Here is a 16466-nt window from a genome sequence, read left to right on the forward strand (position 1 = left end):
CACCGAGTTCTCCTCCATCTTTGCTGTTTTCTACGCAGAATTTGGCAATTCTGCGCAGGGGAATGCTGCGCAAATTCTGCACTCCGGAGTAGCAGCAGAATTCTCCCAGGACTAAATCTTGGCTGCTAGGTGGACCCCTGCCAACAGAGGCTCTCACTGGGCCATACTCGGACCTGCTCTAGCCTTTACCTGGAAGGCTACATGATGCAACAAGGGCAGTCCTATATAAGCCTGCCTCAGTTATAGTTGGAGGCCTCATCATTTAGTCACTGGCTCTTTGGTTTGACTATCTTGTGAGCACCTTGCCTTGTTATGCCCAAGGTCCCTATTTGCCTTGTCTTTTATTTCCCTTGTCTTGCCATTGGTTCTTGTTTGCCTGTTTGTATATACCTCGCCATCTTCTCCTTGTTTTGTCCTGTCTGGGCCTCCCTGTGACCCTCCTGCTTACTGTGGCCCTTCTTGCCTATGAGTCTAGATTTCCTGGTGGCCTAGCCTGTCTGTATATCTCTTGCCTTGTCCTTACTCTGGTTGGGTCTCCCGGTGGCCCTTCTTTAATGTTTGTACTGTGTTTTGATTTGTCTTGTTCTTGCCTTGTGTTTTACCTAGCTCCTGCCTTGTCTCTCCATGCTCCTTATCTGCCCAGCCTTGCCTCTCCATCCAGTCTTGTTCCCCTGACCTGCTTTTGCCTTATCTTCCCAATCAGCCCTGCTTGAATTAATCTTCATTGCTAACTTGGACTGTCTCTAGCCCTTACCTCTGTTTGGCCTCTGCCTGCCCTGACCTCTGTGTGCACACCAACTTCGCCTAATCACTGCCTGCCCTGACCATGCTCTGCCATGCACCCTTCCAAAGAAGTTTTGCTTGCCATCAGAACCTGCAGGCCCAAGCCAAGGGGGAGATGGCCGGACAGGCAGAAGATCCTGCCCAGCTCCACTATAGGGCCCTGGACAGTTCCTGCTGGAGGAATACCCATATCCAGCCTACTTGACCATGATAGCGTGCTTGTATGTGTGAGAGAGAGAGAGAGTGCCTGTGTTTGTGTGTGAGAGAGAGAGAGAATACGTGTGTGTGTGTGTGCACGCGCATGAGAGAGTGCCTGTGTGAAGAAAATGATTGAGGGATGATTTTATAGCAGTCTTCAAATACATAAAAGTGAGTTACAATGATGATGACGAATATATAAGAACTAATTGTTTTAAATTTCAGCAGGGAAGTTTAAGGTTAGACATTAGCATAGTCAAGCACTGGACCAAGTTACCTAGAGAAGTGATTAAACCTCCCTCGCTGGAAACTTTTAACTACAAGTTAGACAAACATCTGTGGATGATGATTTAGGTACAATGGAATCTTTTTGGAAGAAGAGAATGGTCTAGGTCAGAGGTGGCCAACATGTGACTTGGGAACCACATGTAGCTCTTTCATGTGCAAAATGTGGATCTTGCACTCCTGGCCACATGAGACCTGAGCAGCACTGCAGAGTAAAGGAGGGGAGGGACTGGAGCAGGAAGCTCACACAATTGAATAAAGCGACATTCTGCTCTAGCCCCTGTCTCCCCTCCTGACCTCATAGTGATGCAGGTTGCTGGAGCAGGTGGGTTTTGCTGCTCATCCCTGCTCTATTCCTCTCCCCCCCCCCTTCTGCAATCAGCAGTTGTGGTGGATAGGAGGGGAAGGAAGGCAGTGAAGCTAGAGCCAACAGGACAGCAAAGAGTCAGTAACCTGCTCCAGCTCTCACCATCCTGTCCAACCTCTGCTCCACCTGCTGCCTGGAGTAGAGGGCTCTTCTTTAGGCTGCTGTCTGAAGGGAAGGAACTGGAGTTCACGGCCTCAGGACCAGCAGCTCACTATGCTCCCAATACTGAGTTTCAGCAGACAGCAAAGGGGAGGAGGGAAAGCTCCAATCAGGCCAGAATAATTTGTGGCAAGGGAAAGGTTGGTGAAAGTAGTTAATGAATACACTTTGGGGAGCAGTATATGAAATGAATGTTGGGGAAGAGAGGGGGTTTGAATGCTTGAAGGAGAAGCAATGCAAGAGGGAGTGAATGCTTCAGAGGGCAATGGCATAAGGGGTTAATGTTCCAAGAGTTGGGGGGAGAGAACATTACAAGAAGGAGCTTCTGCTGTGGGAAAGATAGGTGGGTGGTGGGGGTTTCCCTCCCTATCTGGCAGAAGTCAGCAATGCAAATTAGACTGTCTGGCACCTTATTCCTCCCCACAGTTTACACTGCCACCTGTTCTGCAACAGATGTGAGGGGACCAGGACTTGGGTTGGGGGGAAATGGAGAGAGGACTAGGCTAAGGTACTGTATGAGAGCCATTTGGGGGGAGTGGAGAAGCCATGAGAGAGCCAGCGATGGGAGTAAAAAGAGTTCAAAAGAACAGGAAAGGCAGTAGAGGGGTATGAGAAAGCCAGTGGGAGGGTGTGTGCGCAAGAAAGTCAGCAGTGGTGATTGGGAGAGGGTGAGAAAATAGAAATGGTGTTAGGAAAGACCAGAGGTGGTGACAAGTGTGTGTGTGTGTGTGTGTGTGTGTGTGTGTGTGTGTCAGAGAGAGAGAGAAGCCAAGGGGGAAGGGAGGGTGAAGATGGACTGTAATAGGCTGTGGAAGGGCAAGAGAGCTAAAGGAGATGAAGGGGGTCAGATAGGACAGGGAAGGTGAGATGGGCAGGAGGGATAAAGGAAGCTAGAGGTTTGACTGGAGTGGAGGGGTGACAAAGCAAGAGATGGTGATTGGATGGAGAAGGATTTGAGAGAGAGATACATAGGGTGGGGAGGAGCAGTACAAGAGGGTGAATGTTGGAGAGGTGGTGGGTGTGTGAGAGCCAGACGTGGTAATGCTGGAGTGTGTATGCAAATGAGCCAGAGAGGACACTGGAGGGGAGGGTCAAAGGGTGGGGAGAGAGAGAAAGAGGGGTGGGGGCAGGGTAGATTCTAATAGTGGGCAGAGATTGAGGAAGGGGGAAGCAGAACAGCACGTGTGTCAGGAAGGGAGGGCTAATGCTGGAGCCGCTGCATCCCTGTCATTGTTCTTGTGGGCTAAGGGGAATATTATGCTGGGCTACTGAGAGAGACTGATAGGGAGAGGGTGCGGGATTAAGACAGACAGATATTGGACAGCATAGGCAAGAGAAAGAAAGATGCTGAGCAGACAAGGTGGGTGGACTGAGACTAGTGGGGATGGTAGAGGAATTGAGAGAGAGACTGGTAGGAGGACTAAGACTGGTGGAAAGGCTGAGATTGGGAGAGAGAATGGTGGGGCAAGATGGGAGGATAGAATGGAATTGAGAGAGAGAAACTGGTGGGAGAACTGAGACTGGTAAGTAAAGGGTGGGAGGGTTATAAAACTTGGACACAGTTGGGGGACTGAGAAAGACTGGTGGAAGGACTGAGAACAGGATGAAATTGAGAGAGAAAGTGGCAGGAGCAAGGTGGGCACATTGAGAAAGAGAGTGAAATACTTGTGTTTTTGGAAACATGAGGCTCTTTGTTACTGTGCATTGCCATTTCTTGGCTCTTGGCGTGTGAAAGGTTAGCCACCCCTGCTCTGAGGTCCCTTCCAACCATATTTTCATACAATTCTATGAACTGGATACAGGAGGTGCTTACCTGGGTCTCTTTTAGGTAAGCCTGGGCCCAACAGGATTAAACGAATCCTGCTAGAACTGAACTCCCTTTTCCCTTTTGGTTTTCAACTCATTTTCATTCTGTTTTGTTTAATAACTGACATATACCAAATTCTGGACTCTCCATGGAAAAAGTAAAGGCCACAAACTTTGAAAATATAATACAAGAAACATGTTACTCAGAACGTGAATATGTCCAGTTTTCTCTTCCTTTTAAATTCCTGCTGGGCATCCTGAACTTTGGATTTGTATTTCAAAGGCTGGCTAGCGTGGTAACTGTTACCATGTTTTTGCCACCAGGGGATATGCCAAACATTATGAACATTTAAAAAAAACCAACACACACACACACACACAAAAGAAACAGACAAGTAAAACTGATGAATGTTGCATAATGAAGGTAGCCATAGCAACAAATTACAGCTCCTTCACCTAAGTAGCAGCTGAAGGAGAACCCCTAGTTGTCCTTGACTGTTGCTGGAATGTTATGTTAATTTCACGTCAATATGTTTGCCGCATTTAGGGCCTGATTTACTTTGTCTTTTTCCCCCATAAAGATAGAATAGGGGGAGGGGGGAACTTAGTAAATCAGGCCCTTAGCAAAAAAAAAAAAAACCCAACCAGCTGTTCAAGAGATTCTGTATATCACATGTTCCTCATTATCATACACAGCTGGATGCCTCTGCTACAGTCTTTAGGATACATGGGGTCAAGGCCTCACTGGATAACTAAGATCATTGGGATATACCTGGGAGACTTACTTTTCTTATCAATGATGTTGTTTTGAAGTCTTCATTGGGTGCAATGCCATTAAAAGTAACATGTGCTATCGCTTCTGTAAACATTAAGGAGGCCATTTCAAATGGTCTGTATAGCTGCAAATTACACAGGTGGTTTTAACATGCACACCTTACACAAGGTTTTACAAACTACCTGCATTATTTCTCTTTGAAAATCAGCACATACAAAGTACGCATGTTAAAAACATCTGCATACTTTGTAGCTGTTATTTATACAGGTGACCAACAGGGACGTGCATTCATCTAAAACAAAACAGGAAATTCTAATGAAGTTTCCTGTTTAGTTTCAATTCATTTTAAAATTGAAACTAAAGAAAAATGACTTATATTTAGTTTTTATTCGTTTTGTTTACAAAATGTTTTCACCACTACTGCTTCCTGGGCCCCCCGATTCCTACTGAACCCTCGTACCATATATCTTTTTTCATGGGCAGGAGTGATCCCCATTTATTTTCTGCCCTGCTGATGTTATGCTTTGAAATGCTGTCGGCGCTAATACTAATTAACTCCATATAAAATGGTGCTGAGGAGGCCCAGACCGGTGGCATTTTGTACAGAAGAAATTAACAACGGCACTGGCCTTGGTCTGCCAGCGCCATTTTTAAGCATATCTCCAGTGACAAGGAATAGCTCCTGCCCCACGAAGAAAGAAAAACCTGGCAAGAGAGCTTGGGGGCGGGGACATTGAGGGGCCTAGGAGGGTTTTGTTTTTTTTTAAACTTCTCTAGCAGGGCTTGACCTTTTTTTTTCCCTTCATTTTTTAAATTTCCTTTCTTTGTTTTGTTTCATTTTTCATTATAAGTAATCCAAAAGAAACAAATACAAAGAAAAAACCCCCTAAATGATAAAAATGTCTGTGCACACTCCTAGTGACGAAGAAGGTGCAAAATGGCATGCATAAATTTGAAAATCACCTGCATGTGTGCTATTTGACTTCCCTATCTCAACACGCCCATGGGAATGCCTCTTTTTCATGTGGTTAAAAGTACGGGTAGATGTGAATCGGTTATTTACTCTTTCGGACAATAGAAGGACTAGGGAAACTCCATGAAGTTAGCATGGGGCACATTTAAAACTAATCGGAGAAAGTTCTTTTTTACTCAATGCAAAATTAAACTCTGGAATTTGTTGCCAGAGGATGTGGTTAGTGCAGTTAGTATAGCTGTGTTTAAAAAAGGATTGGACAAGTTCTTGGAGGAGAAGTCCATTACCTGCTATTAATTAAGTTGACTTAGAAAATAGCCACTGCTATTACTAGCAACAGTAACATGGGATAGACTTAGTTTTGGGTACTTGTCAGGTTCTTATGGCCTGGATTGGCCACTGTTGGAAACAGGATGCTGGGCTTGATGGATCCTTGGTCTGACCCAGTATGGCATGTTCTTATGTTCTTATCCACATTCTGGAAAAGTGTACAGAAAAGCAGAAATTACTGAACACCCTCCGACTTAATATCCTAGTGATATTAAGTCGGAGGAAGCAAAAAATAAAAAATTTGCCCGCTGGTCAGCGGGTTAGAAAAACAAACACTCAATTTTACCTGCATCCGTTTTCCTAACCCGTGGCTGTCTGCATGTTGATGGCCCTATTAGGTATGCGTGCGGGATACAGAAAGTAAAATGTGCAGCCAAGCCGCACATTTTACTTTCATAAATTAGCGCCGACCCAAAGGTCGGCGCTAATTTCTTCCAGCACCGGGAAAGTGCACAGAAAAGCAGTAAAAACTGCTTTTCTGTGCGCCCTCCAACTTAATATCATGGCGATATTAAGTCGGAGGTCCCGAAGAGTAAAAAAAGTTTAAAAAAAAAAAATTTGAATTCGGCCTGCGGCTGTCGGGATGAAAACCGGACTCTCAATTTTGCTGGCGTCCAGTTTCCAAGCCCATGGCTGTCAGCAGGTTTGAGAACCGACGCGGGCAAAATTGAGCGTTGACTGTCAAATCCACTGACAGCCGCCGCTCCTGTCAAAAAGGAGGCGCTAGGGACGTGCTAGTGTCCCTAGCGCCTCCTTTTGCCCGTTTTTACCGCCAGGCCTAATTTAAATACAGAATCGCGCGCGCCGGGAGAGCCCAATTTTCAAAACTGTCCCTGGTACACAATTTGCGAGCATAAATGGATGTGTGCAGATTTATGCAAGTGCAGTGGGTGCCACACAGTTTATAAAATACTGCAAATTTCTGCCCCCAAATTAGACTCATATGTTAGAGTTAACATATATTTCCAATGCCAGAAAACGCTTACTTCCTCAACTATTTTATAAATGTATGTGCATATATTTTAGGTGTGTAAAAATACCTAACATCGCCGCCTAAAAACCCTGAGTTAAATGCAGAGGCAGGTATTTTATAAAGCATGCACATATGCTGTTCTTAAAATACCTGCGCGTGTACTTGTATTATCATCAGTTTGCAATACCCTCCACCAGTTAAACCAGTCCTGCTCCAATTCATGTAAACACTCCAGCATTTCACCCATATCTTCCACCCAAAAACCGCAGGCAAATGTCCAATTCAATTGCACAAGTCCGTTAGCAAGTGTAAAAATGTTCAGACAAGTTCAGCGATGTATGCTCGTAGACCTCTTACAAAATTGCAACTTCCATGCATAATTCTTAAAATCTCCCCCCCAGAATGTCCCTTTTTGTTCCCCTGTTGGCATTTACACACAATATTGCAAGTACGCGCGTATTCTCGAGTTTTCTAAAATTGCATATACACAAGTACATGTCTCCTACGTGCGCATATGCTATTTTTACACAGGAAATCCCCTTTGAAAACTCACGCCTGAGAAAAGAGAGTGAGATCACTTCTGCGAATAGGAAAAACCAACATATTAATACTGCCATGGCATGAATAACAGAACATTAGTGTTACTTCTTGAATTAGTCAGACTTTAATATAAAATTCTCATATATTGGATAACATCAGTTAAGAAGAATAATGGCAGCAACACTGCAGCTGCTTATAGAACATGAAGTATGTTTCCTGCTAAAATACCTAAAATTTATACTAAGCAGTCATACCTTGTGATTGAGCCACTACTAGTATTTCCTATTTTTGTTGTAGGGTTGATTTGTGACTCTTTCATTTATACAGGTGGCACTTACAATTATAAGATGCACCAAATAACAGAGAGATCCAACTGGCTGTTTCCTGTGCTCTGTGCTATACAATAGGATCTGACTGAATAATAAATCTAAAAAAGTTACAGATGTTTTTGCAAATGCTATTTGCAAAGGCTGAAACATTTCTCAAAGCCCCAAGAGTCTTCCTAAAACCCTGCCAGATGATACTTTCACCCCCAAAGTTTGCATTCAAAAGCCATCAAACTGATTTAAAAGCAGCTTGTCCCTTTATAAATCTTCTTTTTTTATTTGTGCAGCTCCTTTGCAGAAGTGACTGTTCTTCTGTGAAAGCTTTTTAACAGCTTGGGGTGTTTTCTCAGCGCCTTCATTACCGGGAACAAAGATTGACAAAATAGTTTGGAAGGAGAGCAGCAGGAGAGGTTAAGCAAACCTTCGTATGGCATTGGATTTTCCAGGGATTCGCTCACCGCTCATGGCAAGATAAATTAACTTGGTTTGATATACAGTACATCTGTGAAAGATTCCACTGGACCTTGGGTCTCGAGACCTTTGGCGAGCTCTCACCACTGCCATATGTGCACACAGTTCATTGATTTTTCATAAGAAAAGAGAAAGCTCGACCTGTCGTTAGTGTACAGGGAAAGTCCTTAGGGGGTGGAAAAGAAATTTAAAAGAGGAGGGAAGGGAGCAAGGTCAGTTTGATAGGGCTATGTCTAATAATTCTTAAAACTTCAAAGTACAAGCATTGGAAAATGTGCTCCATGTTCATATCCCCACCTTCTCTCTGTAATGCACGATGCAGCTGTATCCTAAATCTATCATCGCTCTTGTTTTCAGCATTCTCCTCCTCTTCACTTGCTTCTTTACTGGCTTCCCAACCAAGCCTGTGTTGCGTCCAAAATCCCGGCCTCCACTGTCTCCCCTTGTCTGTCTCAATCTTGTTGTTTTCTGCCAAGAGTCCTTCTAGTTTCTTGCTCTCTGCATATTTCTTTCAAGTTTTTTCCTGGCAGGACCTCGCTCTCTTTCACACGTACACACACACACTGCCACTCTCCTTGAATCTGCATCCTCCTAACATCTACTTTCTGCCCTCTCTAAACCAACTCATAAACCTTCACAAAGCACATCTTTTCTTCCAGCCTTTCCAATGTTTTCACTAATCTGCCATCTTCTTTTCACCACATGATTTCCATGCAGTTCATTTGATCAATTGCAGCATAAGTACATTTTCACCTGAATGGAAGTGTCATATGCCCAGTGGGTTACCCAAAAAGTAGCTGGGTTAAAAGGGTGGAAAGAGAAGGACGTTAGAAAGATGTTGGGAACACACAGTTAACCTTGCTGATGGAGCAGAAATTGGCCTTTATCAATCACATATCTAATACGTTTCACAGTTCAAAGGTTGCTTTATCACACACAACTTTGAAGCATGTTCAGCACTTTAGGAACATTCTATGTAGGTTATTACTATCATTATATAACGAATTCTAATAACACCGAGGATAGTGAAGGAATGGAATGGGCTGGGATTGGAAAGGAAGATAGAAAATAACACTGGATGATTTCACAAGGAAAACAATAATGAAATAACTGAGAATTTCAAGAATGGGACTGATAACCTGATAATAATGACCATGTGTTGCTCTACAAACTCAAGCCGATGTTCTGTGGAGAGGAAAAAGTGCACATGTACTCACAGTCAGGCCGATACAGTAAAAAATGCAGAAGAGTCGGCTCTCCTGGGCGCATGATTCTCTATTTAAATGAGGCAGTGCGCTAATGAGGTGCTAGGGACAATAGCGTGTCCCTAGCGCCTCCTTATTAGTGAAGAGGTGGCTGTCAGCGGGTCCCGACAACCGATGTTCTATTTTACCTGCGTTGGTTTCCAAACTTGCTGACAGCCACGAGTTAGGAAAACTGATGCAGGTAAAATTGAGTGTTTGTTTTTCTAACCCGCTGACCGGCGGGCAAATTTTTTATTTTTTGCTTCCTCCGACTTAATATCACTAGGATATTAAGTCGGAGGGTGTTCAGAAAAGCAGTAATTTCTGCTTTTCTGTACACTTTTCCAGGTTGCTTAGAATTTATCGCCTGTCCTTGTCAGGCGTTACTTTCTGAGAATAAAATGTGCGGCTTGGCCTCACATATTACTTTCAGTATCCCGGGTGACTAAATAGGCTCATCAACATGCATTTGCATGTGATGAGCAATATTAGTTTTCAGGGGGTTGGCCGCACATTTTACAGTATAATGGGTAATAGACGCGGGTCAGAAATGTGCAGCCAATCACATGGTAAATGATGCGCTCGGCCGAGCGCACTGTTCTATAATCAGCCTGAGTGTTAACCACAATGAATTGTGAAATTTGAAGGAGTATAAAGAATTATGCATAGGAAGAAGCCTTTGCAGAACACAACTGAAACAACCTTGAGTCGGCTCCAGTATCCAGAATAGGAACAAAATGAATGACAACAGACAGGCAAATATTTATTTTTTGCTTACTTAATTTCAGGACTGCTTCCAAAGCCTATCTGCAATCCCCATGGATTTTAACCACTAAAACCAGGGGACCAGCCTACCATACAATGTGAAAGGAAACAGAAGCACCGAGGACTTGAAAGCAGACTGAGAAGCAACCACAGATTACGTAGACTAAGGGGGAACTTTAAAAGATGTGCGAGCGTGCCCATATGTGCAGTTATAGGAAGGAGTGCACATGCTCACATATTTTATAGCGTGCACGCAAATGCACGTACACTATATGAAATACGCATAAGTCGACTCAAAACATGCTTGCAATATCAAAAAATATGCGGCATGTATTTTAAACATAGCCGCATAAGTTATGACTTATGTGACTAAGTGGCGACAAATATCCAGTTAAGTAGCTCTGTGGTGACTTATTCAGCTAAGATAGCCAGATAAGTAAAAGAAAAGCACCAGATAGGTGGATAAGTAAGATAGACAGATAGGGCCGGATTTTAAAAGGGTAACGCGCTTAAGTTAAGCGCGTAACCCTTAAACCCCCCCCCCCCCCTGCACACACCGAGCCTATTTTTCATAGGCTCGGCGGCGCGCGCAAGCCCCAGGACGTGCGTAAGTCCCGGGGCTTTGCAAAGGGGGCATGTCGGGGGCGTGTCGGGTGGGCGGCGTGAATTTCAGGGTGGGGCGGGAGGCGTGTCGGGGGCATGACGCCGGCCCGGGGCGTGGTCGAGGCCTCCGGACCAGCCCCCGGGTCGGGTGATGGCGCGCCAGCAACCCGCTGGTGCGCACAGATTTACGCCTACCTCTGGCAGGCGTAAATCTGCCAACAATGGTGGGGGGGGGTTTAGATAGTGCTGGGGGGGTGGGTTAGGTAGGGGAAGGGAGGGGAAGGTGAGGGGAGGCGGAAGGAAAGTTCCCTCCGAGGCCGCTCCGATTTTGGAGCGGCCTCGGACTGAACAGGCAGCGCGCGCCGGGCTCGGCGTGCGCAGGTTGCACAAATGTGCACCCCCCTTGCGCGCGCCAACCGTGGTGCGCGAACAAAAGTACGCGCGTGCTTTTTTTGAAAATGTACCCCATAACCTTTGTTTGAAGACTTATCCGGCTATCATACTTATCTGCCTTTGTAGTGCTTTTTAAGACTTATCCAGATAAGTAAAAGTTATCTGGATAAGTAATGAACATCTGTTTTTTGTGCGTTTTTGTGCTCTTAATTTTAATCATTTGCATGACAAAATGTAACTCGCACATTTTCCTTAGCACTTGTCGGCTTTTACGCGTGTAAATTATCAAATTTTAGAGCATGCGTGTGTAAAGGAAATTACCAGTTAAACAATTAGTACACCAGTTTGCCCAGTCTATCTCTAGGTCATCAAGACTCCCCTTGTTTTTCTGCCTGCACTCCCTTCAGTTTACCCAGACCTTTCACCCAGTCAGTATTTTCCTATAAGGAATTTTATTCTTACACCTAACAAACAGGTGTAAATATGCTCAGCTCACAGCAGTACTTGTTCGCAGGTTTTAAAATATCAACTTATATGCCTTAACTATTGGCCCCACTCTTTTTTTTATATGAGCAAATTTATTCGAGCACCATTACTTACACATGTGTATTTGAGGCTTATAAACTAGTACTTACACAAATATGTGCTACTTTCATGTGCTCATTTTTATGTGCACAACTCTTAAAATTCACCTTTAAGCATCTTGAGAATCATTATTTCAAGACAGGCCTGATGGCAAGTTTTAGAGGTGTTTATGGTGTTTATGTAACATTAGGACTCTTTACATGCCAGGCAGACAAGCAGCAATCTTCTCGTGGCTGCCTGAGCTGTGGAGAGTCCCCCTCCCATGCAGAACAATTTATCTCTTCAGCTTCCAAGCAAGCGGTTTCTTGGGCACACAAAAGTCATGTGGAAAACTAGATCGCCAAATCTGTTGTCTATTTTAATGCCAAACCTGTTCAGTGTTATTATCTGGGGCCACAGCACAAACTGCTAACAATTATGAAGCAAAATAATCCTGCTAAACCTGACATGTATCAGAGTATCAAATGCCAGTGTTCAGCTCCACATCTTGCGTTAGCAGTCAGGGCTGAATGGACTGCTGGCGAGCCCAGCTGGGTAATTTATGGAATTCAGTCATTTGCTTTGTTTAGTTTGAACACGAGAAGGAACTTGTAAATGTTCTGTCCCAGTCTGGAACAGACTGGCATTAATGGTGCTGTTTTGTGATGATTGACACTCCCGGCAGGCAGTGTAGGACTGCCCCTCACTATCCTAGCCAGGACCGACCCAAGCCTTTTATAGCTTCACCTCTCAGGGCTAAGCCAGGTTGTACAAATTATAATTGTATTTGTTCTTTTTTTTTTTTTTTTTTTTTGCCGCAGAGACAAAATGCAAGAGTTTCAAACCTTGCAGGTGCAGTGTGGCAGACATCTTTACTGTACTTAAATGATTAGTTTAATAATCAAGCACTTCAAAACACTGAATCAAATGTGTCAATATGCTCCTTTGTATACTTGTGCCAGTCCACTGTACAGCAAAGGAAATTCTTCCTTTAAAAAAAAACCAACTCTTTATTTAAAGATATTTAAATATTTTTCATTTCATTGGTACCTTACTGTTTAAAGATTATTAACTGGCTCTATGTCATCAGTCACGGTTATACTCTATGGCATTTATGCAGGGCCAGCCCTAGGGGTGTGTGACATGTGCCCAAGCAGCATCTGCTCCATCTCGGCAGCCCTCTGTGTGACTGGATACTGCTGCCCGACTGACCATGCAGATGTGTCGGGAGAGTCGGCCGTCTAGATGGGGCAGAAGCTCTTTGACTCTGGCGGGGAGAGAAAGAGAGACTGTACTTTTGGAGGACCCTCCTCTCTTCTGCACACACACACACACACACACACACATCCAAACACAAAGCGCCACTTGCATTTATAACCTTGGAATTCTCTTTTTCGGACAGAAGAACTAAAAGTCCAGAGGAAGAAGGGTGTACATCCAGTCCCTAGCTGTCCAAGTTGCCTGGAAACTATTGGTATCCCTATACTTTTTCTAACTATTGAGCCGATTTGTAAAGCCAATGTAATAAAGTGCACCAGGCTTTGAACAATTGTACCTGCGAATGTGCGTACATTTTGTGTGGACAGTCTTTACTCCTGATGCAGCAAAGAGTTATGCACAAGCCTGAATAAAACTGGTCACACAAATTAGCACTCCTCCATTTAAAACCCAGGTTAATGAAGGCATTAGCTATTATTCCCTGACATACAGGCCGATACAGAAAGAAACACGGGAGAGCGGGCCTTCCGGCACGTGCACAGGCCAGTGTCCTGTGCACGCGCAAAGGTTAAAAACAATAAAAAAAATTTAAAAAAAAATTTAAAATCGGCTCGCGGGTTGAAAACCGGACGCTCAATTTTGCCGGCGTCGGTTCTCAAACCCGCTGACAGCCACGGGTTCAGAAACGACGCCGGCAAAATTGAGCGTCGGCTGTCAAACTCGCTGACAGCTGCTGCTCCTGTCAAAAAAGAGGCGTTTTCGATGCGCTATTACCCCTTACTGAATAAGGGGTACAGCTAGCACATCGAAAACGCGCGTCCAACCTCAGGTTCAGTGCGCTCCGCCAGAGCGCACTGTACTGTATCAGCCTGAAAGAGAGGTGTGTAGGCTTAACGCATGGTTTCTTAATGCTGAAAGTTAAACTCTTGGTCTGAAATTAAGTAAAGTTATTCAGGCTAATGTTAGTCTATGGGGCTGAAACTGGAGGTTTACGTGCATAGAATAAACTTTGTGCACAAATTTTTTTTAAGCACACAGATTGTGTTTTTTGCACATAAATCAGAATTTATGCATGGTTTAATTGTTCTAACTCAAAGCCTTGTCTGTCTTGCCTACATTGTAAGCTCCAAGAAGTAAGGACTGTCCAATATGGAGGTGTTTTCTAACGTTTTCAAGCCAAAGGCACTCCTAGATTAATAAAAAATACTGTGCGGCACGCCAACCTCCACGGGGCAGGCAATACGGACTTGGAGAGGAACAATATGGTCAAAAGAAGAGCTAGGGAAACCTTACAAAAAAGCTCCACCAGTCTCTCTTCTAAATTTTAAAACAAAGGGACAGCGGGGATGGTAAAACAAACATCAATTTTTCATCATAGGCCAGTTGCCTCTATATAAAAGTGCAGGAGAAGGAAGAAAGGAAAAGGGAGAAGTTGGTGTGATGTTGGCAGCCAGCTTGGTTTGTTACCTTAGCTGCTGTATGTGACCACCAGAGATCCTACACTGTTGTTGCTCCCAATCCTCAGAATCAGTCACATCCAGTGCTCAGTGCACACTCTTCCCCCATCAAACTCAGTCTGGAGATAAGACAAGAGACTGGAAGGACTCAATGGAAGATGCTCAGGAGAGAAAAGATGAAGATGCGCTGTGAACCACAAAAAGCGGGGTCCATCTATCCATACTGTGCATGTTACCTATTAATTACTTTACTCCAGGGCTCATGTTATAGCTAGGAAGAAATGGCATACATGATTACACATGTTCTCAGAAATTAGCTCCTAAGAGCCATTGCTGGTGTCTCTTGTTGCTGTGAGGCGCTGAAAGCAGAGCCCAGGTGCTGGCCTAGATCTGAACATCAGGCAGTGGTGACTTTTCTGTGGCATACTGATTGGGTCTCCGGACATGGAACACTGGTTGGGAAGCACTACATTATGAGTTTAATTTTCAAAGTGACTTATGTGCCTAAAACGTCCCTACACATGAATCTCAGTAACTTGGGAAGTGGCTGTGCTGATGTTTATAGGAACTTGATGAAGAAATCATACTGATTAACTTAGGGAATAAATCATGCGCAAGCTAAAGCATGGACATAAGAGGAGGAGAGCTTCACAAGAAGGATGTGCAGATCTAATTAATAGATGCACACCTTTTAGTCCCAAAAAAGTGTAAACATATGAGAAATGATATTTCTTCATCGACAAGCTGGATGAAATCAGCCACCCAAGCAGATCATGTCATCCAATGCTGCCGACATGGACCCCGCTCTCTTATTTAGTGCAAGGCTTCCTGTGCAGCTGCTGCTTCATTAGGATTCCTCAATCTATTTTTCATCTGAGCATCACACAGATGTGGTCCCTCTGCCCTTGCAGAAATTGTTAATTCGTGTTGTCTTTTCTCCTGCTTAAACCTCAGTCAGGATATATTTTTTTGTCAAGCTATCCTTGTTATATATTTTTCTGTTAATAAATATTTTTTTTTGTTTTCCCATTGTAGCACCCCTCTGGTTAGCCACTAGATATCCCTAGTACCCCACAAACCAGCTAGAAGGAATACTACGGTCAGCTTCTCCTCCAGAGGCTGCTTAAGTGGGTGGACCTTTCTTTATAAGTAGGTACCAGAGCAATAGCAGGTGTGGCATTTGAGTTAACAGTTTGAAGAGAGAGAATCTCTGAGTGTTTTACTTTATAATGAGGCCTACTCCCTCACTGAAGCTATTTTCTGAGAGGAAAATCTCTTCCAGGGACTACCTGCTTGTTAAGGATCTACCTCAGAGTTAAAGCAGAGATATTTAAGAAGATGTCCTAATACTAAGTTATTTTGCTGGCATGCAGCCTGGTTTGCTCTTGGAGAGGGCCATCCCGCATATCTGGAGGCCAGGAAACTGAAGACCTGACAGTTTCCTTCTAGATTAGGAAAGTGCCTCAGCCACAGTGGCACTACCAGAAGTGGTTTTAGGACAATTGAGTAAACTAGTTTTTCCTCTTTTGAGAGGAGGTTTTTGTCACCCTTCCTCTCAGTTGGAGACTGGACAATGTGCTTGATGGAGGACCACAAAGAAATGAGTTGGAGGAAGAAGAACAGAATTGGAGACCCACCACTGGATCTCCCCCCTGGGACACAGGCACAGGCTGGGTAGAAGAGACAATCAGGTAGGGCTGTTTCATGCTGTAAAGGGATCCCAAGCAGAGCAGGATTTTCCCAGGAGTTTATTTATTTTATTTAGGCATTTTATATACCGTCGTTCCAAAAGAAGATCACAACGGTTTGCATTATTAGGGCTCATATTCATGATTAACGCTCATATGCTTTGAATTAATGTTCACTCATCAAATTATACATCATAGCAAATACAAATTATACATCATAGCAAATACATATTTTAGATCATAAATGAACATCATTCTGGCTATTGTAGTAGTTCCTATCTAATTTAGGGGACAAGGAGTGGGGGCCTCCTACCCTCTGAAAACAGAAGTGTTGGGAATCACCCCAGGAACCTGAGTTATCACCTAGTACACAGAAAGAGGACATATCCAGTTGTAATCTCAGCTATTTGCAAGTTGGATATTGATTCATTTTTTATTAATTTGAACACCCAGTTCTATATCCTGTTTCATCTGTTCCAGTCTGCAATACTACATCACATCAACTAATTTACAGACACACATCATTTATAACCACACCTCATCGCCTG

General features: G+C 43.9%; 1 protein-coding gene across 1 annotated transcript in view; it reads right to left on the bottom strand.

The window, feature by feature from the left end:
• NTN1 (netrin 1) overlaps window positions 1–16466 on the bottom strand; it is a 649091-nt gene that overhangs the window by 53667 nt on the left and 578958 nt on the right. The window lies entirely within an intron of this gene.

The sequence above is a fragment of the Rhinatrema bivittatum genome, chromosome 4 (genome assembly GCF_901001135.1).
Source record: "Rhinatrema bivittatum chromosome 4, aRhiBiv1.1, whole genome shotgun sequence".
Classification (NCBI taxonomy): domain Eukaryota; kingdom Metazoa; phylum Chordata; class Amphibia; order Gymnophiona; family Rhinatrematidae; genus Rhinatrema; species Rhinatrema bivittatum.